This window comes from Camelus ferus, chromosome 8, assembly GCF_009834535.1.
Source record: "Camelus ferus isolate YT-003-E chromosome 8, BCGSAC_Cfer_1.0, whole genome shotgun sequence".
Classification (NCBI taxonomy): domain Eukaryota; kingdom Metazoa; phylum Chordata; class Mammalia; order Artiodactyla; family Camelidae; genus Camelus; species Camelus ferus.
Genome location: NC_045703.1, coordinates 62,303,722 through 62,316,199, shown reverse-complemented (window position 1 = coordinate 62,316,199; position 12,478 = coordinate 62,303,722). Strand labels below are relative to the sequence as shown.

The following is a 12,478-nucleotide window of genomic DNA, read 5'->3' as shown; positions in this document are numbered from 1 at the left end:
TCCCATCCAGGGAGGCTCGGAGGTCTCCAAGGCTCCCGAAAAGCCGCGGACCCGAGTCGCCCGAGCTCCCCTCTCCAGCCGAGCCCCTCGACCCCGCGGGCGCCAAGCCGAGGCGAGCGCGCGGGGGCCGGGCGGCCCGGGGAGGGGCGGGGCCGTGACTCACGCGGTCGCGCGCCCGGGGAAGAAGCGGCACCTCCGGCCGAGCCGGGCGAGGGGCTGCGCCCGCCCGCGGGGCGCATGCGCGCTGCCGAGCGGCTCCCGCTCCCTCCCCGCCCACCTCTCCCTCCTCCCCCTCCCCCCTCCCCTCCATCCTCGCCTCTCTCCCTCTCTCCTCGCCCGCTGGGTGCTGAAGTTGGGCGGATGGCAGCAAACCCGCTTCGCTAGAGGACCGAGCCGCCCAGCCTCGCGCCCCCGGACCCATCGGTGAGCTGCCCACACCTTCAGGCGACTGGGTAAGATGTTGTCTCTGAAACCGAGCGCTGCTAAGTAAATGACATCAAAATGTCTGCTTTGCACCGATGGATTAATTCTTTAAAGGTTGGGGTAGGGGGGAGGTGAAGGAGAGAGGGGGCGGAGAGTGTTACTGCCTGTGCCCTGGCGGGGGAGGCTGCCCGTGCGGGGGGTCTCGGCGCCGCGGGAGGGAGCGGGGGCCGCGCCGCAGGTTCGGGAAGTTGAATCCCGCGTTGCAGCCACGGCGCGGTCCGCTTATCTCCCTCCAGCTGCTGCGGAGCGGCAGGGTGAGTGTCCTGCCCGCCCAGAGACCCTTAAGTCGGGTCCCCAGCGGAGAGCTGGGCGCCTAGGGGATCCCGCAGCGAGGGCCGAGGGCCGAGGGCGGCGGGAGACCCCGCGGGGCGCTCGGTCGGGATTTGGGTGGCTGTTTGTTAGAAAACCAAATGTGAAATTAACAGTGTCCGATCGACCGATCACCTCGCGGTGGTATTTTTTCTTTCTTTACCTTTGGGAAAACGCACTGTTCAGGTGGGGAAGGTGTAAGCCAAAGGGGATGCAAAAATGCATACCTTGAGCATCCGCAAAACATCTGAGGTGTGTGTGTGTGTGTGTGTGTAGGGGGCGGGGGCCTCTTTTGTTCTTTCCCCTCCTTTGGTCGAGGAAAGGGAGTTCTAGTGTGTATGGCGGGGGGTAGATTTCACAGCCATCGAGGGGGCGAGGAGGTGGAACGCCCACCGGCCCCCTAGCCGCTGCCCAGGTGGGTGTATCCAAGATTCTCTTGCTGTAGGTGATGATGATTCTTTATACTGTCGATAGAATTACAGTTTAATAGCTGCTTACTCGCCAGCCTTCCTCCTCCTCTCCCTCTTCATGTGCTGCGGCAGAGGCTGGGTGCAGACATTCGGCCGTTTCCTCTTCTCCCTACCTCCCTGTCTCCGTGAAAAATGTCGGAGGACTTGAGGATGGCGGAGAGACAGGGCTGGCCTCGGAAGCCGAGGATGGGGAGATCCTCCTCGCGAGCGGGAGGCTGCTAGCAGGGCGCCCCAGGCTGCCCGTTCCAGCCTCGGGAGTCTCCGGGCTCCTGGAGACAGAGCAAGGGTCGTCGGCCAAAAAGATGCCCGCCGTGCGGGACCCGCCCTGCGCCCTCCGCCTTCAGCTGGGGCCCGGGACACCCACTCAACTGGGACAGTTTCGGTCGCTCTGCGGACCCTGGCTCCTGGCATAGTAGTTTTCCTAACCTCTCTGACCCTTCGGTAAAGGATTCCTTCTTGAGTCACTTGAAGGTTTGTCTCGAGAACTTTGCAATCTTCCCATAGTACTTTCTTTTTTAAAATTGTTTTACAACTAGCCTATTTCCGTCACGGGATGGCTATCACAAATGAGAGAGAGCGCCCGTGTAGTTTGCTTCCCATTTGGAATGAGCATTTCTGAGACTGGTTGCCATCTGCGTTTCCGGCGTTCATACATACTGGGTTTCCTGGTGATGAACCTTCTGAAAATCATTTAATTGGGGAAATGAGAAACAATTTTTTACTCTTCTAATGGAGAATAATATTCTTTGCCTGGTTTCATAGCTGCTAGGCATTATGTGTATTAAATACTTTCGAAAACTGTGAAACACTTTAAATAAATTGTATTTGTTTCTTAAGTCCTTTATGGTAACAATAGCAGGTATCCATGAAGTCTACATTTTGGCACTAATACCTAATGAAAAGGTGATTTATACTCGTTAATTCAAATAAATGAGCAGTTTGACCTCCGCCAGTTAAGTTACTATTATTAAGCTGTTTCTTCCGTTAGCATGAACTAAAACAATAATTAACACACTCATGGGAGAGTAGACTTATTCACTATTTTTATAATCTTAAAAACCATATATAAAGAAATCATGGGAGAGCAGTTTATTTACAATTTTTGGAGATGAGAAAACAAGTGTTTATTATTACAAAAGGATTAGATGGTATCATTTATTAAATAAAATGAATCTCCATGGCAGTGACACCTGATCTCAGAGTCACGGGCACTTTATCTTTCGTCTGAAATTTGTAGTCCGAGAGGTTAAGAGAACCACCTAATTTACAGAACAAACAACATAAGGTGTCTGTTGTGCCAATTTCTATCCATTTGCTGTGGTTCCTCAACTACTCCTTGGTGTTTAGTCCCCAGGGAAGAGAATTAACAAGGAGAGCTGATTTGCTGTTCCTGTTCAATTCTAATGCATCCAGCTTTTCCTTCTCAAATAGATCTCTCTCTGCTTTGGGAGAATCTTCCTATAGGATCCTAATTTATTTGAATTCATAATGTTGAAGGTCTAAGTCATTATCATTCCTATGGCCTTCTTATACTTTTTAATAATCATAATCATAATATGAAAAAAAAACATTCCTTAGCATTTCTAACCACTGGTGCCAGGGGCCTTGAAGAAAAGGAGAAATGTATGTAGCCTTACCCATTTGACCTTATATAACAGCCAAGTCTAAAACTAAATTGATAAAAAAAATTCTGGTTGACTCATACAATAAAAAATAAGAAAGCATTTACTTGTTAACTTACAGTTGTAGAGCTACTGGCCTTCATATTAGAAGTCCATTTGCTGAGAGACATGGCTTTTCTGCAAAAGTGAAAGGTGGGCATGGACAAGGAGATGTGGAGCCAAGAGGGATGGGAACCCATCCAACTGCATTTCTGCTGAGAATCCTTTTTTGATGGCCCAACTCTGCTTACTTAACAATGAAAATATTGCACCACCCAGAAAGGCAAATGCAAGGACCACTGTGTACCCAGTGGATGAGAATAATGCCATGTGATGTTAAAAAGCATTTGATTTCATCTGACTACTACAGTTAGAATATAAGTACGAATTTATTATAGAGGATTAAAATTCTATGACATTTCTGGGGGTGGTGTCCTGGATCCTCAGAAATACTGTAAGATTTTAGAGAAAGCTTAAAGAAATAAAAATCCTTAGATGTGGGTAGCCAGGAGTTTTAATGTTAGATTGGTAGATACTCTCACCCTCCCTATCTCTTCCCATCTCCACTTACCCCCAAACACTTCTCTAATATCCAAAGAAATTCAGTTATACCATTATCCCTGCTACTTTGCCAACATCTAGCACAATATCTGGCAAAAGACAGGTGTTAAATAAGATTTTTTGTCCATGAATAAATTTTGCAGAATTGACATGGTTCACAAAAGACTTCCAAGATTTTCACCTATTTTTGGAAGAGTGCTCATGCTCATTTCCAAATACACTAGTTTGAGATTCTAAAGATCATGATCCCACCTCTTTGGAGGAAGCAGTTTTTAGAACTGTCACTTTGTGAATATGCATGTTTTTACTATAACATTTATAGTGTTGGTTTGTTTCCAAACAAAGTTTAAATTAACTGTGGGCTGACATGGACATGGTGAATATGAACTTTGGGTCAAGCTGACCTTAGCTTTGTCCAGGCTCCTCCATTTAATAGCTTTGTCACTGTGGTCAAGTCCCTTACCTGCTCTGAGCCTCAGTTTCCTCAGGTATAACAACACAGATAAGGACCCACATCCTAAGATGCTTGCGAGCACAAGGTGATGCATTGTGTATAAAGTGCTGAATGTGTACCTAGCGTGTACTGAGTGTTTATAATTCTCCCAATGCCTTAAAAAACTGGTATTGAACCTAAAGGGCAGTTTACCACCAGTTCATATCCTATGAATAAGTGGAAACTTTTGAAAATTGTAACCGTATTGTAGAACTTCATACTTGCTTTTTTAAAAACTGGTACTACCTCATTGGTACTGCCCAAGAAACTGAAATTGGTATTTTGAATATATTTTAGTGACTACAAAATAATTCGTCTTGTGGATGTCTTAATTTATGTAACTATTCTTTTATTTTTGAATGTTAGCTAGTCAGTTAGTTAAATAATGTTTCTATTATTTCCAGGATTTTACTGTTTTAACGGATAGGCACCCTGATGCCTAGTTTTGTCTGCATAGCTGTATGGCATCTTTTCCTTTAGGCTTGATGCTCAGAACATCTAGCTTTCACCAACATAATATACTCTTTCTAAAAATCTTTGCTAACTTGATAGGTGAAAATAATGTTTTTCAAAATTTTCTTTCTTTGGTTACTCATAATGCTGATAACTTTTTTGACATGCTTATAGCACTTTTTTTTTTTGTCTTGAGGATCTCTTGTTCAAGTCTTTTGCCCATTTTTTTTTCCCATTGTATTCAGGTATGGTTTTATTATTTATCTGAGGGCTAATGTTAATTTTAAAAAAACAAGGCAAAAGTAAGCAAAGAAAGGAAACGCTTAGTGACAAAAGAGATATATGGCAAAGACTACAGAGATCCTTGTGGCTGAACTGGACTCAAGCCCAAATGGAGTGGAGCAGACGTCACCTAAGTCTGGAGAAGGATCAGCCACAGGGTTAGTTCAGGGCTGCTATGATGTCCGTAACACACTGCCACCTGCCACCATGCTCAGACCTTCCAAGGTACACGGTTCCTTTTACTAGTTGGGGGATCAATCATTTTTCCCTTTGGGTACAGTGCGCACACACTCACACCTTACGCACAAGTAGCGTGTACATGACATGACAAGTTCCCAGATTTTCATCGATTATTTCTGCCAGTTGCCAGTGTTACAGGAGAATGTTTTTAGTTTTCCTGAGATAAAGGAGATTGAAAGGAAATACAAGAGTAGAGGGAGTTCCTATAGAGCATTAATTGAAGCTTCTCATCAGAATGAAATCAGTTAAGCTTCATTATAAAGCCATGTCATATTAGAGTCCTATCTTATTTCAGATTTTAAACCATAGGTGAAATTTAAATATTTAAAAGTTGAGAATCTTATCTCGTACCTTAATGAGTTCTGTGTTGGTAGAGAAGTGTTTCACATGATTCAGTGATCTGGTAAATTCCTGGTTGTGAATTTTTCAATTCTGTGACTTTTGACAAATTTGGTTTCAAAGGCTTAAATATTTAGCTTGGATAATCTGTGAAGTCCCTTAGATATTAAACTACCTAGAAAGTATAAAATTTCAGAATTGTTGTGGGTTCTAGTTTATCAAATATAGTAAAGCCTCTGTAATTCAGAATCAGTGACCCTGGAATTTATAATGAATGGGAGTCTCCTGTAGGAGAAAGCAGTGAGCTCTGGTGGAACAGAAAACCTCATTTCAAATAGAAATGGATTTGAGTTCTTGCTCTACTATTTACTAGATGTGTAGGCTTTTTCATTAAATTATATAAATGCTTCATACTTGAAATTCTAGCATGAGTAATAAACATCTAAAATGTCTCTGAATTCCTTGAACTTTGTATTTGAGATTAAAAAAAGAATCTCTGTGTCAATAAATATAATTTTATTATAGACAATGAATGTGGTTCACAAAGCAAATATTTACTTCCTTGGATTAGGTCACAGGCTTTTCATAGTACCTCTGATTGGCTATTGAAATACAAAGGTTATAATTCAAGAGCCATGGCATTACAATAAAACAGACACAACCCAAGGGAAATCATGACATAAATCAAATGAGCAGGTAAGTGTTTATTTCATTTCTTTAATTATCCCGGGCCTTCCCAATGGTAGTGAGTTAATCCAGTGAAAATTCTTTTGTGAAAGCTGACAACACTGTCTGTATTTCTAGTATCAATAAACAGTAAGGGCTTGTTTTTTGGTGTATTATGACAAGCTATCTAATCTAGAGATTTGAAAAGTCCATTTTGGATCTAGGAAAACTACCCCATGTCTCCATCTGGTTTCCCGCGACGCTTCTGTTTCGTCAGGCTTCAGTTATTCGAAGTCAGCCAATATGTGGAAGTCGGCTATATGCAAAGTGGCAATCTATATGATTTAATTTAGCGAGTGTGAAAAAGCATATGGAAATTTTCCCTTGAAAGAAAGAGACTTTAAAAGCAGAGAATGTACTTTGGTAGGAAGAGTCCAAATTTTGGACTCAGATGAACAGAGATTTAGCCCTAATCTTGTTGGGCCTTAGTATCATTATCTATCAATTGCAGACTGACCGAACATACTTTTAAAATGTTGAGGGAGTAAATGAAATTATGTCCGTAAAAATGCTTCATGTATTGCAATCACTATGCGAGTGTTACATACTGCACTAGAGTTAAATAATTAAAAGAAACCCAATTAGCATCATGTAGATGATAAGTGCCTGAAGGATTCTAATTTCTTGCCAGTATTTGCCTTAACTAATGGGTCCATATTAATGTTGAAGTTGTTCTCTGTGTGTGTCTGTCGTGTGATCCTTTCCCATCCAGCCTGTTTAACCAACCTGTGAAATGAACATTCATTCGTTTATAAACAGCCGTGAGCACCTACTAGGTGCCAGGCTCAGCGATAGGATTTTGGATGCAATACTAATCCAGTGTGGCCCCTTCCTGCAAGTTTACATAGAAGCCTCTCCAACTTGGTGTTATTTTGCTTTCCAGGTGAGCACTGGTCATTCTAAGTTTACAAGTCGTAACCAGATATAACGCGGAGGTAAGGAGCAAAGATCTCCTGAGGATTTAGGAATTTTAGGCTAATTGACCTCAAAGTGTAGAATCTCCACTCCTAAAGAAAGCTGCTAGGTAGAGGCTCAGATGAGAGGAAGGTGGAGCAGGATGTGGCCCTGCTGTGGGTGATTTAACCACCACCACCAGGTCCAAACAACGGAAGCCCTGAGGCGCAGCCTTCTCTGTGAGCCTACCCAACTCCTAACTCTCCCTCACTAAAGTAAACAAGGTGTCTGCATACAAGTGCACTGTGCCTTTTTCCCCCCTCACTTAAAGGCTGTCCTGGGTGATCATTGGAATCTAATTTAAGGTATTTTAAAATGTTGAGGGAGGGGTGAGCAAAGGGAGACAGAGAAAGTGATAGCCCCACCCTCCCACAGGATCCACATTTCCTATGCAGTAAAAATAGAAATTTTTCTCCCGATATTACTACAGTTCTTTCATTGATGACAGTCTTTGTGTAATATAGTAAGTTGACCAGAAATCCAAAATACTCTTTTCAGATATGAAAAAAAACATACATTTGATTTTGAAGAAAAGCATCTTCAGACCTACTTGTTGAAATCAGTAGAGTGATCTCTAAATCTAGCAGCTAGATTTATCCTGATCTAGGATGATCTGATATCAATTATAAAACCAGAGTAAAGACTTCAAGTCCTTCCTAGCAAAATGCTGTGAACATACAGCTGCTTTGCCTCTGTGTGGCAGTGAAAGACACGGCCATCATGAATGAATTAACTGGAAAGTAAGCTAAACCCTCACTTCAGCCACCAAATTTAACTTGTCATTAAACCTTTAACTGGGCTGTTAATAAGTAACTGTATGTGCTAATTTGAGGTTTGAACTTATTTCTTTCTCTATTTATTTCACTTAGCACTACCGTACATCATTTTGCTGGTGACCTGTGAGTTTAGCATGGTCGAGACTGAGTAGATAAAAGCAAAGGAAAGATGAGTATCTTTCATGAGAACACTAAGGCATAGCCATGCTATAAAGCAATGTAATAACCTATGTAACTGCAAACGGTTATGACTAGCTGATGCTGCGTATTGAATTGAGGTATTAAATACTCTAATATAAATTAGAGTACTAAATACTCCTGTGTGAGTTGGAGTATTAAGTTTTTTTTTGACCTACTGTTTGGGAGAAGCTTGACATTTGACTCCTATTTCTCACTTATAGTAGTACTAGCGGCGGCAGCAGTACTAGCGGCGGCAGCAGTACCAGCAGTAGTAGTAGTACTAGCGGCAGCAGTAACAGTACTAGCGGCAGCAATACTACAAGCGGCAGCAGTAGTACTAGCGGCAGCAGTAGTACTAGTGGCGGCAGCAGTACTAGCGGCAGCAGTAGTACTAGCAGTAGTAGTAGTACTAGCGGCGGCAGCAGTAGTACTAGCAGTAGTACTAGCAATAGTAGTAATACTAGCGGCAGCAGTAATAGTACTAGCAGTAGTAGTAGTACTAGCGGCAGCAGTAGTACTAGCGGCGGCAGCAGTAGTACTAGCAGTAGTACTAGCAGTAGTAGTAATACTAGCGGCGGCAGTAACAGTACTAGCGGCGGCAGTAGTACTAGCGGTAGTAATACTAGTGGCAGCAGCAGTACCAGCAGTAGTAGTAGTACAAATACCAATTGTACATAGAGAAATTGAAGAGGAAGGAGTATCAATTCTTTTCGTACATCAAATACTTTACAGAAAAATAGGTGTTAATGATATCCGATGTAATTTTTAAGATAGTCACATAATTTTTCCCTGATACTTAAAACCTATCAAGAATTCAAATGTTCAGTCTGTAAGGGAAAAACCAAACAAAACAGAAAGTGCTGATTTATTCCCTCCTGATGGTCAAGAATATACTGGCCTGATTGTTGTCTCTTGGCTAGTCTATGAGTAAGTAAACTTGGGCGATTTTGATTCAAGCTATTAGAACCCATGTTTTATTCACCTGCTCATGTCCAGTAATCTGAATTTTTGCTGTTGAAGAAACATTGCAGACTGAATTACCTTTAGTTAAGTCCAGTGTTTAATGACCCACCTACATGTATATAAGTGATGGATTTAGTTGAAGGATGTATTTGTGTATAAATCTTAATGCTTAAAAACCAAGAGATGGAGAAACCCTTGCACACAGGAATTGTCTCCAAAGTTTAGTGTTTGGAATAGATTACTTTATGTGTCAATGTCTGAGTTTATGGATGTGTTTTGCTTTTTTTTTTTCTTTTTGTGTGAGTTGAGAGCAGGAAAAAATTGACCTGATGCCTGTGTAACCATAGCCCAGTGCTGGAGAGGAAGAGATATGTACTTTAGAATACAAGGAGGGATACCAATGAGATAAGGATAGTCAAGTATAAAGCAGGAAGGCCAGGCTCAGAAAACAAGACTATTAGCCAAAAACGTATTATATCTTCAGGTGTAATATCATTCAATACATTATTACATAACTCTGCTGTATTATGTAACCACTTCCAGTTTTGTAAATTCATGTGACCTAACCTTAAGAGGGTAATTTTTTTCCATTAATTCAGTAATTTCATTGACTGAACATCTGAGTAATGCAAGTGGTGTTTCATGAGGTAGAATATCATTAAATAAATCTTAATTCCAGGAAGGAAAAAAATGCAGAGCACTTTTCTTGACCTGACATAGGTTACGTTGAATAGTGAAAAATTCTTGTAGGTGACACCAAAATTCAATCCCACTGATTTGAAAATCTGCTCCAAATTTTCTTTTTTAAATGTAACTACTCCTACGTCCATCTTACATAAAATTAACTTTATTTTTGTGACATAAAGGGATCTTTACATTTTGCTTCAAAATACCAGCAATGAATAAATGCACATGCTAAGCTTTGTTTTACTGAGCAGTGGGCAGCACAGTGACTTAATGTCCAAACTATTTATTAAGACTTTGGGGGAGTGACAAGTGTGCTTGGAGAAGCTTGCCTGCTCATTGTCACTGAGATTATTTTTGAGGGAATGTGGATTTATGTCTTAGTGGGAACACTGAAAGGAGTTACTTAGGGAAACTACCGATGACAACCAAAATCAACGTTGGCACTGAGTGTGCTGGCCTCTGACCACCAACCCCTGAGAGTTCCAGTCTGGTTGGATCTCAGGGAAAAAGAAGGAGGTCATGTGCTTGAGCGTAGAGCTCATAATCTAAAAAAATTAAATTATGAGCAAGCAGAAATCATGGAAGGAGAGAGAGGTCTTTTGGTACACCTGTAAAGGTGGCTGCGTGTGTCTGATCCGGCAACTGTTTCTGTGAGATTTCCAACTTTCCTTCGTGTTTAGCTACTGATCCCTTTCACCTTTGTTATTTCCTGCGTCCTGATTCACAATTAATGCAGCTAATTGGAACCTTACTCTACCATCGGGAATAGTCAAATTAAATAAATCATAGCCAAAGCTCAAGGACACTAAAGACTCACTGAAGAAAGAAAATATGTACGTAAATTGCTATTAACTATTATGCCCTAGGAGAGAGATAAAATGCCATGAGGAGCTTTCAATTCATTTTAGATGGCCACACCAGGATCTGGCAAAAGTGTTTTAGAGGTTATAACGTTTTCTCTAAGTATTGAAAGGGGGAAATTTGACAGGCAAAGAACTACTCCTCGGGCTCAAAGACAACGTGAATAAAGGCACAGAACTAGGAAAATTCAAAAAATACTTCGTGGCACAGTTTTCCAGAAGCATATAGTACGGGCAGGAAACCACAGATAGAGCCAGGAAGGAGGCAGACACTGGGGGCATTAATTCCAACGTGAAAAGCGAGCATTGTCCTTGATGAGCCCAGAGTGCCACAGGCACCATGTAAGTGGGGGCATCACAGGGTGAGGGATGGGCGTGTCAGGTCTGAGCAGTGACGAGGAGAGGTGGGGCAGGACCAGGGCTTCAGCTGGCCAGGTGAGAGAAGAGGAGACCTGAACTGGGAAACAGCCAAAGCCTCAACAACCTAAGGCAGTGGGAAGATGATGTCATGAAAATGAGTTCCACTCAGAGCCTTCGTGACTTGGTCACCAATGGGATTTAGAAGATGTGAAAACACCCTTAACGCCAACATGGAGGATGTGAGCTTGTGTGTCTGGGTAACACGGATGCTGTCAAGACCTGGAGAGACCAAACTGATAAAGAGGTCAGGGAGGAAATAAGCTGAGTTCAGCGTGGGCAGGGGTTTGCCACATCCATCGGAGCTCTAGCAGGTGTTTAGTGGGCTGGTGATTAAAAGCCTTGTCAATTCTGTAGGAATCGGCTCTGCTCTGTTGATTCTGTAGGAATCTGGTGCTAGGCTATGTCCAGAGAGGCACTGTATCCAGAATGAAGTGGATGACACTTCTGTACTGCTCTGCATTTTTCTTCCTTTTTTTTCCCTCATGTTCCAATAGAACTTTGTTTAAAGACACTGAAATTTTATTTTTTATTTTGTTTTTTTATTGAAGTGTTGTTGACTTACAATGTTAGTTTCAGGTATACAACAAAGTGATTAACTTAAACATATATTTTTTTTTTCAGATTATTTTTCATTATATGTTAGTACAGGAAATTGAATACAGTTCCCTGTGCTCTACAGTAGGTCCTTGTTATTCATCTATTTTATAGATAAGTATATATCTTTTGGAGTTAATCCCAAACTCCTAAGTTATCCCTCCCCTACTCTTTCCACTTTGATAACTATAGTTTGTTTTTGATGTCCATGAGTCTATTTTTGGTTTGTAAATAAGATTTGTATCATTTTTTTAGATTCCACATAAAAGTGATATCATATGATATTTGTCTTTCTCTGACTTACTTCACTTAGTATGATCATCTCTAGGTTCATCCATGTTGCTGCAAATGGCATTAGTTCATTCTTTTTCATAGCTGAGTAATATTCCATTGTGCATATATAGCACATCTTCCTTATCCAGTCATCTGTTGTTGGACACTTAGGTTGTTTCCATGTCTTGGCTATTGTAAATAGTGCTGCTGTGAACACTGGGGTGCATGGGTCTTTTCAAATTATGGTTTTCTCTGGATATGGGAAAAATGTAGGAAAAATGCCTACTCCTCATTTTTCAAACCACTACTGGAATGTTATTTTCAATTTCTTTCCTTCTAGACACCATGGTTAGAGGTTTGCAATACAGAGGGTAAAATGAACAAAAACCAGTAATTCATGTGAAAAGTGACTAGAGGAATTTGTACTTTCTTAACCTAGAATAGAGTGGTTCTCCTAGAGAATGTGTGTGTTTCTCCACCTGGAGAAGAGCCATGTGGAATGATTAGACTCATTTTAAATTGTGCTAGTGTCACAATGGGAATAATGAAACCACATGGCAGAGTGGTAAGGAGACCACACGAGCAATGCCCCTGGCACACATTTGGCATTTAGTGTATCTTAGCTCCTGCTGTGACTCTTAAAAATAGCTTTAGAACCAGTGGGCACAGGTCATTAAGATAGATTTTGCCATCCTATTGGAAATAACTTTTTAGCAGTCAAAGCCAGCTTAGTAGATGGGCTGCCTTGCAAGGT

General features: G+C 41.7%; 1 protein-coding gene across 1 annotated transcript in view; it reads left to right on the top strand.

The window, feature by feature from the left end:
* The first annotated feature begins 310 nt into the window (after positions 1-310).
* RGS17 (regulator of G protein signaling 17) overlaps positions 311-12,478 on the top strand; it is an 87,310-nt gene continuing 75,142 nt past the window's right edge. Inside the window, exon 1 of the mRNA XM_006185469.3 lies at positions 311-452. The gene's annotated coding sequence lies outside the window, so the exon portion shown is untranslated. The remainder of the gene's footprint in view (positions 453-12,478) is intronic.